Source organism: Vulpes vulpes, unplaced genomic scaffold (assembly GCF_048418805.1).
Source record: "Vulpes vulpes isolate BD-2025 unplaced genomic scaffold, VulVul3 u000000667, whole genome shotgun sequence".
Classification (NCBI taxonomy): domain Eukaryota; kingdom Metazoa; phylum Chordata; class Mammalia; order Carnivora; family Canidae; genus Vulpes; species Vulpes vulpes.
This window is the reverse complement of record NW_027325819.1, coordinates 17,065-34,128: the sequence shown is the minus strand read 5'-3', so window position 1 is coordinate 34,128 and position 17,064 is coordinate 17,065.

Sequence of the window (17,064 nt, the reverse complement as noted above, 5' to 3'; positions counted from 1 at the left end):
TCAAAATAAAAGGTTGGAGAACCATTTACCATTCAAATGGTCCTCAAAAGAAAGCAGGGGTAGCCATCCTTATATCAGATAAATTAAAATTTACCCCGAAGACTATAGTGAGAGATGAAGAGGAACACTATCTCATACTCAAAGGATCTATCCAACAAGAGGACTTAACAATCCTCAATATATATGCCCCGAATGTGGGAGCTGCCAAATATTTAAACCAATTAATAACCAAACTCAAGAAATACTTAGATAATAATACACTTATACTTGGTGACTTCAATCTAGCTCTTTCTATACTAGATAGGTCTTCTAAGCACAACATATCCAAAGAAACGAGAGCTTTAAATGATACACTGGACCAGATGGATTTCACAGATATCTACAGAACTTTACATCCAAACTCAACTGAATACACATTCTTCTCAAGTGCACATGGAACTTTCTCGAGAATAGACCACACACTGGGTCACAAATCGGGTCTGAACCGATACCAAAAGATCGGGATAGTCCCCTGTATATTCTCAGACCATAATGCCTTGAAATTAGAACTAAATCACAACAAGAAGTTTGGAAGGACCACAAACACGTGGAGGTTAAGGACCATCCTGCTAAAAGATGAAAAGGTCAACCAGGAAATTAAGGAAGAATTAAAAAGATTCATGGAAACTAATGAGAATGAAGATACAACCGTTCAAAATCTTTGGGATGCAGCAAAAGCAGTCCTGAGGGGGAAATGCATCGCAATACAAGCATCCATTCAAAAACTGGAAAGAACTCAAATTCAAAAGCTCACCTTACACATAAAGGAACTAGAGAAAAAGCAACAAATGGACCCCACCCCCAGCAGAAGAAGACACTTAATTAAAATTCGAGCAGAACTAAATGAAATCGAGACCAAAAGAACTGTGGAACAGATCAACAGAACCAGGAGTTGGTTCTTTGAAAGAATTAATAAGATAGATAAACCATTAGCCACCCTCATCAAAAGAAGAGAGAGAAGACTCAAATGAATAAAATCATGAATGAGAAAGGAGAGATCACTACCAACACCAAGGAAATACAAACGATTTTAAAAACATATTATGAACAGCTGTACGCCAATAAATTAGGCAATCTAGAAGAAATGGACGCATTCCTGGAAAGCCACAAACTACCAAAACTGGAGCAGGAAGAAATAGAAAACCTGAACAGGCCAATAACCAGGGAGGAAATTGAAGCAGTCATCAAAAACCTCCCAAGACACAAGAGTCCAGGGCCAGATGGCTTCCCAGGGGAATTCTATCAAACGTTTAAAGAAAAAATCATACCTATTCTACTAAAGCTGTTTGGAAAGATAGAAAGAGATGGAGTACTTCCAAATTTGTTCCAGGAGGCCAGCATCACCTTAATTCCAAACCAGACAAAGACCCCCCCAAAAAGGAGAATTACAGACCAATATCCCTGATGAACATGGATGCAAAAATTCTCAACAAGATACTAGCCAATAGGATCCAACAACACATTAAGAAAATTATTCACCATGACCAAGTAGGATTTATCCCCGGGACACAAGGCTGGTTCAACACTCGTAAAACAATCAATGTGATTCATCATATCAGCAAGAGAAAAACCAAGAACCATATGATCCTCTCATTAAATGCAGAGAAAGCATTTGAAAAAATACAGCATCTATTCCTGATCAAAACTCTTCAGAGTGTAGAGATAGAGGGAACATTCCTAAACATCTTAAGCCATCTACAAAAAGCACACAGCAAATATCATTCTCAATGGGGAAGCACTGGGGGCCTTTCCCCTAAGATCAGGAATAAGACAGGGATGTCCACTCTCACCACTGCTATTCAACATAGTACTGGAAGTCCTAGCCTCAGCAATGAGACATTAGAGGCATTCAAATTGGCAAAGAAGAAGTCAAACTCTCCCTCTTCGCCGATGACATGATCCTCTACATAGAAAACCCAAAAGCCTCCACCCCAACATTGCTAGAACTCATACAGCAATTTGGCAGTGTGGCAGGATACAAAATCAATGCCCAGAAATCAGTGGCATTTCTAGACACTAACAATGAGACTGAAGAAAGAGAAATTAAGGAGTCAATCCCATTTACAATTGCACCCACAAGTATAAGATACCTAGGAATAAACCTAACCAAAGAGGTAAAGGATCTATACCCTAAAAACTATAGAACACTTCTGAAAGAAATTGAGGAAGACACAAAGAGATGGAAAAATATTCCATGCTCATGGATTGGCAGAATTAATATTGTAAAAATGTCAATGTTACCCTGGGCAATTTACACGTTTAATGCAATCCCTATCAAAATACCATGGACTTTCTTCAGAGAGTTAGAGCAAATTATTTTAAGATTTGTGTGGAATCAGAAAAGACCCCGAATGGCCAGGGGAATTTTAAAAAAGAAAACCATAGCTGGGGGCATCACAATGCCAGATTTCAGGTTGTACTACAAAGCTGTGGTCATCAAGACAGTGTGGTACTGGCACAAAAACAGACACATAGATCAATGGAACAGAATAGAGAACCCAGAAGTGGACCCTGAAATGTATGGTCAACTAATATTCGATAAAGGAGGAAAGACTATCCATTGGAAGAAAGACAGTCTCTTCAATAAATGGTGTTGGGAAAATTGGACATCCACATGCAGAAGAATGAAACTGGACCACTCTCTTTCACCATACACAAAGATAAACTCAAAATGGATGAGAGATCTAAATGTGAGGCAAGAGTCCATCAAAATCATAGAAGAGAACACAGGCAACACCCTTTTTGAACTCGGCCACAGTAACTTCTTGCAAGATACATCCACAAAGGCAAAAGAAACAAAAGCAAGAATGAACTATTGGGACTTCTTCAAGATAAGAAGCTTTTGCACAGCAAAGGATACAGTCAACAAAACTAAAAGACAACCTACAGAATGGGAGAAGATATTTGCAAATGATGTATCAGATAAAGGGCTAGTTTCCAAAATCTATAAAGAACTTATTAAACTCAACACCAAAGAAACAAACAATCCAATCATGAAGTGGGCAAAAGACATGAAGAGAAATCTCACAGAGGAAGACATGGACATGGCCAACATGCACATGAGAAAATGCTCTGCATCATTGCCATCAGGGAAATAGAAATCAAAACCACAATGAGATACCACCTCACACCAGTGAGAATGGGGAAAATTAACAAGGCAGGAAACAACAAATGTTGGAGAGGATGCGGAGAAAAGGGAACCCTCTTACACTGTTGGTGGGAATGTGAACTGGTGCAGCCACTCTGGAAAACTGTGTGGAGGTTCCTCAAAGAGTTAAAAATAGATCTGCCCTACGACCCAGCAATTGCACTGTTGGGGATTTACCCCAAAGATTCAGATGCAATGAAACGTCGGGACACCTGCACCCCGATGTTTCTAGCAGCAATGGCCACAATAGCCAAACTGTGGAAGGAGCCTCGGTGTCCATCGAAAGATGAATGGATAAAGAAGATGTGGTTTATGTATACAATGGAATATTACTCAGCCATTAGAAACGACAAATACCCACCATTTGTTTCAACGTGGATGGAACTGGAGGGTATTATGCTGAGTGAAATGAGTCAATCGGAGAAGGACAAACAGTGTATGTTTTCATTCATTTGGGGAATATAAATAATAGTGAAAGGGAATATAAAGGAAGGGAAAAGAAATGTTGGGAAATATCAGGAAGGGAGACAGAACATAAAGACTCCTAACTCTGGGAAACGAACTAGGGGTGGTGGAAGGGCAGGAGGGCGGGTGTTGGAGGGGAATGGGTGACGGGCACTGAGGCGGACACTTGACGGCATGAGCACTGGGTGTTTTTCTGTATGTTGGTAAATTGAACACCAATAAAAATTAATTTAAAAAAAATTAAAAAAAGAAAAAAAGAAAAAAAAAGAAAATCCTATAGAAGAGGAAAAAAAAGAAAAAAGAAAATCTTTTATAAACCAAATCAGTATCTTGAAGAGATTATTTGTACTTCCATATTCATAGCAGCATTATTCACAATAGCCAATGTATGAAAACAAACTAAATGTCAGTCAAAGGCTGAATGGATGAATAAAATGTGATACACACACACACACACACACACACACACATATATATGCATTATTCAGCCATGACAAAGAAGAAAATCCTGCCATTTGTTACAATACAGATGGACCTTGGGATATTATGCTAACTGAAATAAGTCAGACAGAGAAAGACAGATGATGTACAGTATTGCCTATATGTGGAATCTAAAAAACCTATTGGACTCATAAAGACAGAGTAGAATGGAGGTTTCCAGGGACAAGGGGTGGGGAGGTTGTGGGAAATAGGTAGAGGTTGATAAAAGGGTACAAACTTCAGTTATAAGATGAATAAGGTCTAATGTACAACATGGTGACTATAGTTGATAACACTGTATTCCCTAACTGAAATTCACTGAGAGTAAAACTTAAATGTTCTCATTAAAAATAGGTAAATATGTGGTGATAGATATGCTAATTAACTAGATGGGGGACTCCTTTTACAATGTAAATGTATGTGAAACTTTAAATATATTACAGTTTTGTCAATTATACTTCAATAAAGCTGGGTGCAAAAGACTAAAAGTACTGAAATTCAAAACCCACAATGAGAAAAAATAGTCTAAAATATTTCATGAATTACACAGTAATAAATATATCTGTGTGAAAAGAAAGGAAATCTTTAATAAACGGTTGTTAGTGTCCAAGGCTAGTCCATCAATTTAGTTTACAATGTAGCTGAAGTTGGAGAAATTTCTGATACAAAAAAAAGGAAAATGATATTCTTGAATGAGTAAAGGAAAAACAATAAAATTGAATAAGAAATTGTTTTATGTATTTGAAATGCTAGTACTTGAGGGAAATCAGGTTTAATTAGAGGAGGATGAAGAGGTAGATTGAGAGTTTTGTGGAAATTTTAAATTTTTTTTTTTTTAATTTTTTATGATAGTCACAGAGAGAGAGAGAGGCAGAGACACAGGCAGAGGGAGAAACAGGCTCCATGCACCGGGAGCCCGACGTGGGATTCAACCCGGGTCTCCAGGCTCGCGCCCTGGGCCAAAGGCAGGTGCCAAACCGCTGCGCCACCCAGGGATCCCATCACTGTCATTTTCAATTAAGCTAATAAAATGTAGATTTTGTGAGACCAGAGACTTTGTTTTGTTCTCTGCTATATCCTCAGAACCTATAACAGGATATGGCATGGAAACCCAATAAATGTGTTTGGAATAAATCAATGAATGAATACTACTTTTCATTTAAAAGTAGAGCTTTTTCTTACAGCTCCTCTGGTAACTCAATAAATAAGGCTCTTTCTGCACAATTCTAAATATTGTAAGTTCCTCACATGCTGTCTAGAGAGTCACCTAGTCACCAAAGACCCATCCTATGTACCCAACCCCTGAAGTAACTATACCTGAGCTGATCATATTTTAAAGCTTTCCTCATTAATTTCAGAACCCACATTTTCTCCAACAGTCAGCATCTTTCTAGGTGTCACTAAGACAAGATTCCTTTGTCCCCCATGGGGGACAATTCCTTCCTCCCCCATGGGGGAGCCAGATGCAGCACTTGATCCCAGGACCCCGGGATAATGCCCTGATCCAAAGGCAGACGCTCAACCACTGAGCCACCCAGGTGTCCCTAATTTCATTTTTTTGTAATTCTAGTACAATGTAAAAGGAAGACTATTTTCAAACCACAGTTAACTGGATAAGTACAGCAATTTGGGCAGCCCCGGTGGTGCAGCGGTTTTTTTTTTTAATTTTTATTTATTTATGATAGTCACAGAGAGAGAGAGAGAGAGAGGCAGAGACACAGGCGGAGGGAGAAGCAGGCTCCATGCACCGGGAGCCTGATGTGGGATTCGATCCCAGGTCTCCAGGATCGCGCCCTGGGCCAAAGGCAGGCGCCAAACCGCTGCGCCACCCAGGGATCCCGGTGCAGCGGTTTAGTGCCGCCTGCAGCCTGGGGTGTGATCCTGGAGACCCAGGATCGAGTCCCACATCGGGCTTCCTGCATGGAGTCTGCTTCTCCCTCTGCTGTGTCTCTGCCTCTCTCTTCGCTCTCTCTGAATGAATAAATAAATAAATCTTTAAAAAAAGAAGTACAGCATTTTTTGCTGTCAAGAGTCCATTTTCTTGCACCATCAATTTATAGAGTCCAATACCCACACAATCAAGTTATGGCATGGGAACCTATAAATCATATCCTTTTGTACATTTCTTTGGCTGTTTCTCTTAACAAGAAGGATTTAGCAAAGCTATTCACAAAGCCACAAATTTTGGATGGTTGTCTTGAAGCTGTTAAAGCATTTTTTCTTTTCTGCTATTTCATAATAACCTCGGTCTTACTTTGAAAGTTGAACTTGGCTTTGATTTAGTTTGATTCTAATTTGGAAGTGAGCAATAAATAGCATTTGCATGTTTAATAACAGAATAATAAGCAGAATATTTATAATCAAGTTGTGAATATCTGTTTATGTTATATTTCTATACACTGAAGGTTAAGTCTGTCACCAAAGTTGCTGGTTGACTGAATCTGAATAAGTTGATGCACATTTAATCAGCAGATTGGATGGAAAAGTATTTTCACTTGCTAATTGAATGGAATAGCAAGGGAGGAAAAATTTTAAATTCACCTCTTTTGGCAAAGGGGTAAATCTAAAGAAAGCTTTTTTATTTCTTTTTTATAAGGCTGAAATAGCAATTTCCAACTCTTACTGCTTCTGTGGCAAGTGACATGAAAATGCAACTTTGTGTCCAATTACTCTTCATCATTTTGCTGCCATAAAGCATCTGCATGCCAACCAGAATGTCTTCTTACCAGGAGAAGAAAGGGTTCTTGTCTGATAGAGAATATTATTTGGGCAGCTATCATTTGACCTGCTTATTTGGGAAGTTGAAAATTACCTGCAGTACCTGCATACCTCTTGCCAAACAAAGAAATTCAGTAAAAAGAAGGCAAGTATTGAGAAGGACAAAAGTCCTGTAAAGGTACTTAAAGGTCTGTACCAGATTTTTCTCCTTATTAGGAGAAATGACATGGGAACTTAACTGCGTTTTAAGTTAAAACAGGGTTTTAACTGTGGTTAGAAATGTCCAGCTCTCTGCTCAAGACCCCAAACCTTCCGGCCTCTCTTAGCTACATGATGTGTTTTTTTCTATATTAATTATTGAATTTATTTTACTTCTTTATTCCATTATATTCCAAATCTCCAAATATTAGGGGTGACTTTAATTCAACTTCGAACAATTGCCTGGACTTACATGAGTTAGGAAGACACTTTACCAATACGGCATTGATTAAGTAAAAAAACATGCAGTCCTCATTGGTGCAGACTATAGTCAGGAAGGAGATTGCGGGAGCAGTCATCTAGCAAACTGACCACTCAAGCCTTTGGCCAACACTATACCCAGATCCCTCAGGAATGATCCTACTTTAAAATTCTTTAAATGTTTATTTTTTCTCATTATAAAGGCAATTACTGATCACTGTGAAAGAAAAAAGGTTGGTAAACACAAGATAAACAAAACTCAAAAAGCACAAAGGAGATTTTATGAAGTTTTAGCCTAACATATTTTCCTACTTTTGGTCTTTCATGGGTGTAAGGACTTATATCAGTTACTGCTGCAAAACTTAGTTGCTTAAAACAATGTTTTATTATTCTTCATGATTCTGTGTGTTGGTTTGGCAGTTCTGCTTCATGTACTATCAGATAAGGTGCTAGGATGGCTGGAAGGTCCAAAATAGTCTCATTCACATGGTGGTTGATTACTACTAGCTGTTGGCTAGTAGTAATTTGGACTTTTGGCTGAAGGCTTGGTATTCCTTCATGCAGGCCTCTTCACCTGGCTACTTGGCTTCCTCACAGCAAGAGAGGTAGGTTCACCAAGGAGTGTACTAGTGGTGAAAACAGAAATTTTAGATCGCTAAGACTCAAAGTTACAAAGCACCATTTCTGCCACATGCTATTGGTGAAAACGAGTCACAGGGCTAGCCTAGAGTCAATGTGGGAGAAGACCATACAATGGTGTGAACACTGGGAAGTATGCTTCATTTTGAGGTTAACTGATACAGTGCCCTTTCTATCCCCCAGATTCCAGCAATCTTTGACCCTTTTCAGCCATAACTGGGCAGATTTGGGGGAATGGGGATGGTGGTGATGGTGGTAGTGGTGTGCGTGTGTGTGTGTGTGTGTGTGTGTGTGTGTGTGTGTATGGGAGAGTCAGGTTAAGAGGATTGATTGGATATGCGGCTGAACTCCCCAACATTGAATGACTCCTAATTTATGTTTTTAGCCCTACTTATAAGTAACTAACCATTGAGAAGATTGATGAAAATCATGGTTTCAGCTTAAATATAATTTCCTTAAAGAATTCTTGAGGTATTTCCCCAATTATTCTCTTTTTTATGTCATCATGGTTTTAATAATTTCCAATTTATATTTCTTTTGTATACATACACGTGGTTATTTGTTTTATGTGTTTTTTTTGTTAACAATCTCATGTATCACATAAAGGTAGAGACTTAATCTGTCTTGTTTATTTATTTTTAAAGATTCTATTTATTCATGAGAGACACACAGAGAGAGAAGCAGAGACACAGGCAGAGGGAGAAGCGGGATCTATGCAGGGAGCCCAATGAGGGACTCAATCCTGGGACCCTGGGATCATGCCCTGAACTGAAGGCAGATGCTCAGCCTCTGAGCCACCTAGGTGCCCCATCTGTCTTGTCTAGACCAGCACCTAGCATAGAGTCTGACAGAGAGTAGATGATTGCTGAATTTTTGTTGAATGAATGGGTGACTGAAAGGGAACCTGGATGTCTGTCCTCATCACTCATTCACTCACACATATGCAATCACAGTAATTGAGTCCTCGCTTATAAATAGGAAGTTCTTAATAAATATCATTCCCAAAACTGTGAGAGATGAGAAAGTGATGTAGATAAATTTCAACCAAACTAAGTCCTGTTGTGACATTTGTTTTCTATAAGAAAAGGTCATTTCCCAGTTCTATCTTGGAAATTTCAGCTTTATACCTCTATTTCCAATGGTTTGGAACTTTGTACCTCTATTTCCAATGGTTGTAAATCACTATCTGGATGTCTCATGTTTACATTAAATATAACCAGTCCTATTTCAGCATTTTTGCTTCAATTCCATTAGCTTTCCATTCTCTGTTGTTGATATCCCCAATTATCTTTTCTGCTTTATTTATCTTACCCAGCCAAGGCCTATTGTCTCTTCTATTTTATACTCTTATAGTTGCTACTATAGGTTAGATATCTTGTTTTACATAAGGACAAGGTTCATCCTTTAAATTCAACAAACAGGGACACCTGGCTAAGTGTCTGCCTTCAGCTCAGAGCATGATCCTAGAGGCCCAGTATTGAGTCCCGCATTGGGCTCCCTGCATGGAGCCTGCTTCTCCCTCTGCCTATATCTCTGCTTCTCTCTCTCTCTCTCTCTCTCTCTCTCTCTCTCTGTTTCTCAAGAATAAATTAATAAAATCTAAAAAAAATAAGTAAATTCAACAAACATTCATTGAACATCACACTATGCATCAGGCACTGAAGATACAAAAATATTTATGACCTAGTTTTTGTCATTGAGGAATTCACAATCTCATTGGAGCATATAATGATTGCTATTGGAATCTATTAGTACTAATAGAGGTACTGTGTTGAAATGGAGGGTAGAGCAACACACTTTCTGGGAGATTGGGAAATGTAGAAAAGGCAAGAGTGGAGAGGTTGCAGGGCAGTGAGTCAAGAATCGTAGAACAAAGGAAATTACATTTGAACTGAGTCTTGAAGGAAGAGAAATTCAACCAGTGACCAAGGAGAAAAAAATATATGAAAAATTGGGAAAACACATATAAAAGCAAGAAGATATGAGAAAACAAGGCATTTAATATGGCTGGAATGCAAAGTAGGAAGGAGCAAGGGAAGATGAGTCTGGAAGTCTAAATAAGGGCCATGATTCTAAAGAGCTATGTACAACATACTATGTAGTACTGTATTTGAATTAAAGGATTTTAAACAGAGCAATAACATGGTTGGATTTACATTTTAGGAAGTTCATTCTTATAGCCAGTGTAGGGAATAGATTTAAGATGGTAAGAGTGGAGAAAAGAGATTAATCCAGACAAGCAATGATGGGGATCTGAAATAAAGTGGTGATATGGAAGATGAGAATAAGAAAATATAGTGGAAGATGGACAAGGGGAAGACCAGAAACAGAGAGACTAGGAAATACAAGGTTTGAAATAGGATTTGTCAATTTGGTGGCTTTAGAAAAAGGAATATCATGTAATGATAGAGACAAAAACCAGATAAACCAGGTTTCAGTGTGGGAGCTGAGAAAGAAGAAACAAGATAGAAAAATATTTATGGACATCAAATAAAGGGTATGAAGTAGGATGATGTTTATAGGGAAAAAACTTGGGTGAAATTGACCTTCTTGTTGGCTTGATATTTTTTAGTAGATAAGACTTTAGAATGTATATTCACTGAGAAGAAAAGTCCATGGAAGTAGAGAGGTTGACTTTGTAAAATAAAGATGAGAGATAGTTGCTAGAGAAGGACCCCACGGAGATGGGAGGAGATAGTTTAAATGGAGCCATCTATGGGTAGTGGTGAACATACTACTCACTCTCATACTATAGTAGTTATAAGATGATATTGGAATCAAATAACCCCAGGTTCAAATCTCAAATCTGCCACTTGCAATCTGGGTGAACTTGATAAACACTTAACCACACCAAGCCTCAATTTTCTGTTACATATTGAGAATAACTAAACCTTTCTCACAGTGTAGTTGTAAGGATTACATGAGACAGTAGGTGCTCAATTGGTAGCTATTATTACTAGGGTGGATAGGATGGGGGCAAGCTAGATATAAATTTGGCAGTAGAGAGAAATAATGGAAGGCATTCCTACATTAAGTCCTTTACCATTCTTCCAATAAAGTCCAGTTGTTGAAAGTAAGCACTGGGGGGTTGGTAAAGGGCTGAAGAAAATTGTTAAAAAGCTTGGAAGGAGAGAGAGAAGTGCTGAAAAACAAGATTGCTGAGCAGTGTCAAGGGCTCTGACTTGTCTCCTGTCCTTCACTCTCTTGCCCTCAAATCCATTTGCACAATGGCACCTGATTAATATTCGCAAAAGGTTGCATTCATCATGTCATTCCTCTACATGTCTGCTGAATAAAGTCCATGCTTCTCTGTGGCATTTCAGGCCATCTGCATTCATATGTCTTCCTTCTACACCAGCTTCTGCAAATCTATAAACGAGCTGAACTCCTTACTGTTTCCTATATATGTATTGTCTTCTAAGTTCTGCACTTTTGTTTATGCTGCTCACTATACTCCCAACCTGAGGTTCATTCCAGAAGTTTATAAAGTCTAGGCTTTAGAGTCCTGAATAACTGAATTTCAATTCAATTCAGATTCTACTACTGACCAACCATATGTCCTTGGGGAAGGGGTGCTGCTATTCTGTGGCTCAGTTTCCTTGTATATAATAGGGATAATAATAGCACAAATTGTGTAAGATTATGGACAGGGTTGCACTAACAGATGTAAAAAAAAAAGGCAATAGTAGGACACCCTGCACATAATAGAAACTCAGAAAATGGTAGCTAACATTCATGTACAGAACATTTACAAAACTGTTATATACTAGGTACTGTGCTAAGCTTTATGGTTACAGATATGAAAAACACACTTGGAAACCCACAGGTCTAGTGAGAGAGCAAATACCTAACTTAGTATAGAGATACAAAGGATGGCCTCAGAGAGGAGCTGGTATTGAAAATGAATCTTGGAGTATTTGTAGATATTATCATGTAATCAAGATACATAAGTGGGATACTCTAACTTCTTGAAGAGCTTCTGAAAAGATGAAGTAATCAAAAGCTGGCTCAATTGCTGAGTAACACAAACAGCTCATGAATTAGTTGGAACTGCTATTGTTAGCAAAAGAAGCCTAATCTAAAACAGAAAATACGTTTATTAAGAGTCCTAAGTAGCTTTGAGTACATGAGGGAAGGGATAGAGGAGGGCAGATATTGGTAAGATGCTACCAGAAAAGTGGTCGGGACCAGGTCATGAAGGGCTTTATAGGACACAAGAAATTTGAAGAATATTCTGTTCATGATGAGGAACTGTCATAAGGTTTTCACAGAGGTAATGATAACATCATTTCTGTGTTATAAATACATTATTCTCGCAGCTATATAAGGGATGTGGAGGTGATAGGCCTAGACTAGAACATGGAGATCATTGGGTCAAGGCCAGGCTTGGTGGTTGCTATATTAATGCAGGGACAGTAAGACTAGATACAAAATGATGGATTTGAGAGATATTTGGGAGATAAAATCAATAGGACTTGGTGACCTGATAGAATTGGGAAGGGAATAAGGGAGAGCAGTTAAGGATGATTTACAGGCTTCTCTTTTGGGGACTAGGTGGAAATTGTCAGAATCCATTGAAAATGAGAATACAGAAGAAGGAACAGGTTTGAGGGGAGGTAGATGATAAGGCCTGATTTGTAGATGTTGAATTTAAAAATGCGAGAAATAGCTATGTGAAGATTTTCAGCAGGCTTTTAGATACACAAGTATCAAGTTCCAGGCAAGGTTATATGGATGTAAGTTTGGGAGACACTTTAATATTGGTACAACTTAAACGAAGAGGGTGAGTTTGATCACCTAGGGAGAGTTCATAGAGGAAGAAGCATCAAGGAGGGAAGTCTGGGAAAACCCTAAATTTAAGAAGCAGGTGGATAAAGAAGAGTCTAAAAGACAGAATATCAAAGCATAGTTTGAGAAGTAGGAGGACACTCAAGAGAGAATAGCATCACAAAAAAACAAGAAGAATGAGAGTTTCAAAGGGGGATTAGTCTACAATGTCAAATTCTGTGAATAGTTTCTGGCAAAATTAAAACTGAAAAGTGTCTATTGATGTGATAGGTAAGAGGTCATTAGGAGCTTTACCACATGGGAATAGTGGGGGCAGGAGTCAAACTTCAATAGGCTGAGAAAGGAATAAAAGCAGGAAGTAGAGAGACTAATTGTAAACAACTCATTCTACAAAAATGGCTATAAAAAGAAAAAGGAGGAAGTTCCAACTCCCAGAATGGCAAGTAAGGAGCTCAAGGAAACCTCTGTTCTGGAAAAACATCTAGTAATCTGATTAAAATTAGCAAAATCTCTGGAGCTTGATTAACAGGCTTACAAAAAGTTGAGATACATTTATTTTAAAAATGTATAGAAACTCAATAAAAACAGTAGGAGGTCATGGCATTTGAGCTAGAGACTGCATCCATCCCTGATAGCACAGCCATGCAGAAGAACTATTTCATCAGTCTCAGCTGCCAAGTGGCAAATCTCATTTCCCCAGGCCCTGGGATGGAAAAGCTATTTTGTGTGCTTTTGGTAATTGGTAAACATCATCAGGTCCCATTTTCCACAGCTCTGTTACACAGATAGAGTGGACAGCAATAGCTAAGAGGTGCCTATTCCCCACCCCCTCTCCCACTACTTAAGGAGGATCCAGTCAGGGCAGCTGGTGAAGAAAACAGTCCCCTGATAGTGTCCAGTTCTGTGCTATGAGAGAGATGCTCCAAAGCGCTTGGCAGTCTAGTGGTAGCTCTCATATTGCCAAAATTTCTGGGGTATAAGACTTACTCTAGGTAGAACCAGGACCCAGTAAACATTGTAGATTCCATACTTCCCACTTCTGAGATGCAGAATACCCATACTAATTAGTGTCAGCAGCTGGGATTGGCACCAGCACCTCCTGTACATGCACATGTGTACACACACACACACACACACACACACACACACACACATCACCTGCTCCAAAGAAAGGATCTTGATGGGACATCTAGTGAATAGTAGGTTTTCCATCCCCCATTCCCACCATAACATATAGCCCCTTATTTAAAATTCAGAGGTTCTTCTCAAGGATAGATCTGAGTAAGCATAAAAGACTGGTAATACTGTGTGCCTGTTAAAGAAGCCAACTACAATTGGATCATATTGTGAAGCAATTTATGCTACAGAGCATTGTTAAAAAACAGTAGAGCAAACAGCGAGCAATTAATTGAGACTCACAGCTGGGTATAATACTAATAGAAGCATACCAGCCAGAAGTTTAATAAGTACATCAGGAAGGAGAGAGAGAGGAGAGAGAGAGAGAGAGAGAGAGAGAGAGAGATTGGGAGAGAGAGAGAGAGATTGGGAGAGAGAGAGAGAGAGAGAGAGAGAGAGAGAGAGAAGCTAAAACCACAGTCATTCATGGTGGTCAGGAAAATTGTGTGCATGCCTAAGGTTGTGTCCTCTGGGGAGAAATGGAAGCTCTACGTCAATGGGGAAATAGACTTCACTTAAATAGTCCAGCCAAGTCACAAAATAAGCAAGAAAGCAACCAACAAAATCTTAGAAGGAGAGAGAGAATCTGTATCCAGAGTTGTTTCTATATATTATCTAAAATGTCCATTTCAACAAAAAGATTGAGACATTCTAAAAGAAGCAAGAAAGTATGACCCATATAGACAAAAAAAAAACTGCCTTTAAGCAGACCTAGATAATAACTTAGTAGGCAAAGACTTCAAAGCAACTATAATAAACATGTTGAAATATGTAATGGAAACCTTGCTTAAAGAAAATAAGATATGATAACACTATCATTAAATAATCCATAAAATGAAAGAAGTTATTTAAAAAAAGAATCAAATAGATTTTTTGGAATTGAAAACTACAATAAACAAAATGAAAAAAAGGGCTCAAAAATCAATTTGACATGGCAAAAAAAATAGTGAACTTGAAGATAAATAAAGATTAGGCAATCTGAACAGAAAGGAAGAAGAATGAAAAATAGGAACAGAAATTCAGATAAATATGGGACATCATTAAGTATGATGTAGGAATATAAGAACATAGGAATGCCTGGGTGGCTCAGTGGTTGAGTGTCTGCCTTAGGCTCAGGGTGTGATCCCAGGGTTCCAGGACGGAGTTCCACATCAGGTTCCCCGGGGGAGTCTGCTTCTCCCTCTGCCTATGTCTCTGCCTCTCTCTGTGTCTCTCATGAATAAACAAAATTTAAAAATCTTTTGAAAAAGTATAACAAAGAATACCAAAAAGAGAAGAGAGAGAGAAATAAGCAGAAAATTACTGAAAGAAATATGGGCTGAAAATTTCCCAAATTGATGAAAACTATTAATCTACACATGAAAGATGGTAATTGAAATCCAAGAATAAATTCAAGGAGAGCAACACACAGACATATCATAGTCAAAATGTTAAAAGACTAAGACAAAATGAAAATATTGAAGTTAGCATGAAAAAAATGACGTTATATACAAGGGAGAGACAATAAGATCAGATGGCTTCTTATCAGACACAATGAAAGGTAGGGAGCAGTGGTATGACATCCTCAAAGTGGAGAAAAAATCCTGTCAGGGAAGAATATTATACTCAGTAAAACTATCTTCTAAAAATGAAAAGGAGTGGGGGATCCTTGGGTGGCTCAGTGATTGAGTGCCTGCCTTCAGCCCAGGGCGTGATCCTGGAGACCCAGGGTCGAGTCCCACATCGGGTTCCCTGCATGGAGCCTGCTTCTCCTTCTGCCTGTGTCTCTGCCTCTCTCTCTCTCTCTCTCTCTCTCTCTCTCTCTCTCTCTCTCATGAATAAATAAATAAAATCTTTAAAAAAATAAAAAAAATAAAAATGAAGAGGAGTGATGCCTGAGTGGCTCAGTGTTTGAGTGTCTGCGTTCGGTTCAGGTTGTGATCCTGAGGTCCTGGCATCAAGTCCTGCATCAGACTCTCTGCGGGGAGCCTGCTTCTTTGGCCTGTGTTTCTGCCTCTTTCTCTGTGTCTCTCATAAATAAATAAAATCTTAAAAAAATAAAAATAAAAATGAAGGGGAAATAAACACATACTCAGATTTAAAAAAAAACCTGAGCAATTTGATATTAGCAGTCATTATTTGCAAGAAATATGAAAGAAAATTTCTCAGACTGAAAGCAAGTCACACCAGATAGCAATTAAAATGCACACATATGCACAAAAAACCCAGTGAACACTGATAAAAGTAATTATGCAAGAAATTATAAATATCAACATAGCTCATTTAAAAAGGAATCAGATAAGGATATATATATATAGGCAAATATATATATAAATATAAATAAATATATAAATATATATATATATATTCATATTTTGGGCCTATGACATACAGAATTTGATCTGTTTGATAATAAAAGGACAAAGGATGCAGGTATAAATAAAGCTGATTTGGAGTAAGAAAATGACACCAGATAATAACTTGAAAACACAAAAAGAAACAAAAATAACCAAAATTGGTTAATTAGGAAGGCTACTATAATAAACTATATAAAGTATACTTGCTGTTCTATCTTCTCCCAGCTTCTTTCAAATATATAATTTTATATAATGAAATAATTATTAAAATGCATTATTTTTGTGTTATTGATTATTTTCAAGAGGGAAGGGTGGAGGAGCAGAGGGAGAGAGAGAGAATCTTAAGCAGGCTCCATGCCCAGGATAAGCCCAATACTGGGCTTGATCTCAGAATCTTGAGATCATGACCTAAGCTGAAATCAAGAGTCGAACATTGAACTAAACTAGCCTTCCAGGCACCAATGTGTTACTGTATTTTAAACAGAAAATAAAGACTCCTAACTCTGGGAAATGAACTAGGGGTGGTGGAAGGGGAGGAGGGCGGGGGGTGGGGGTGAATGGGTGACGGGCACTGATGGGGGCACTTGAGGGGATGAGCACTGGGTGTTATTCTGTATGTTGGCAAATTGAACACCAATAAAAAATAAATTTATTATTAAAAAAACAGCAAAATAAATAAATAAATAAATAAATAAATAAAATCTTAAAAAAATATATAGATATAATATGTATGACAATTATAGCACAAAATAGGGGAAGGTAGAACTCTATAGAAATAAAGTTTCCACACCGTACTGAATTAAATTAGTATACATT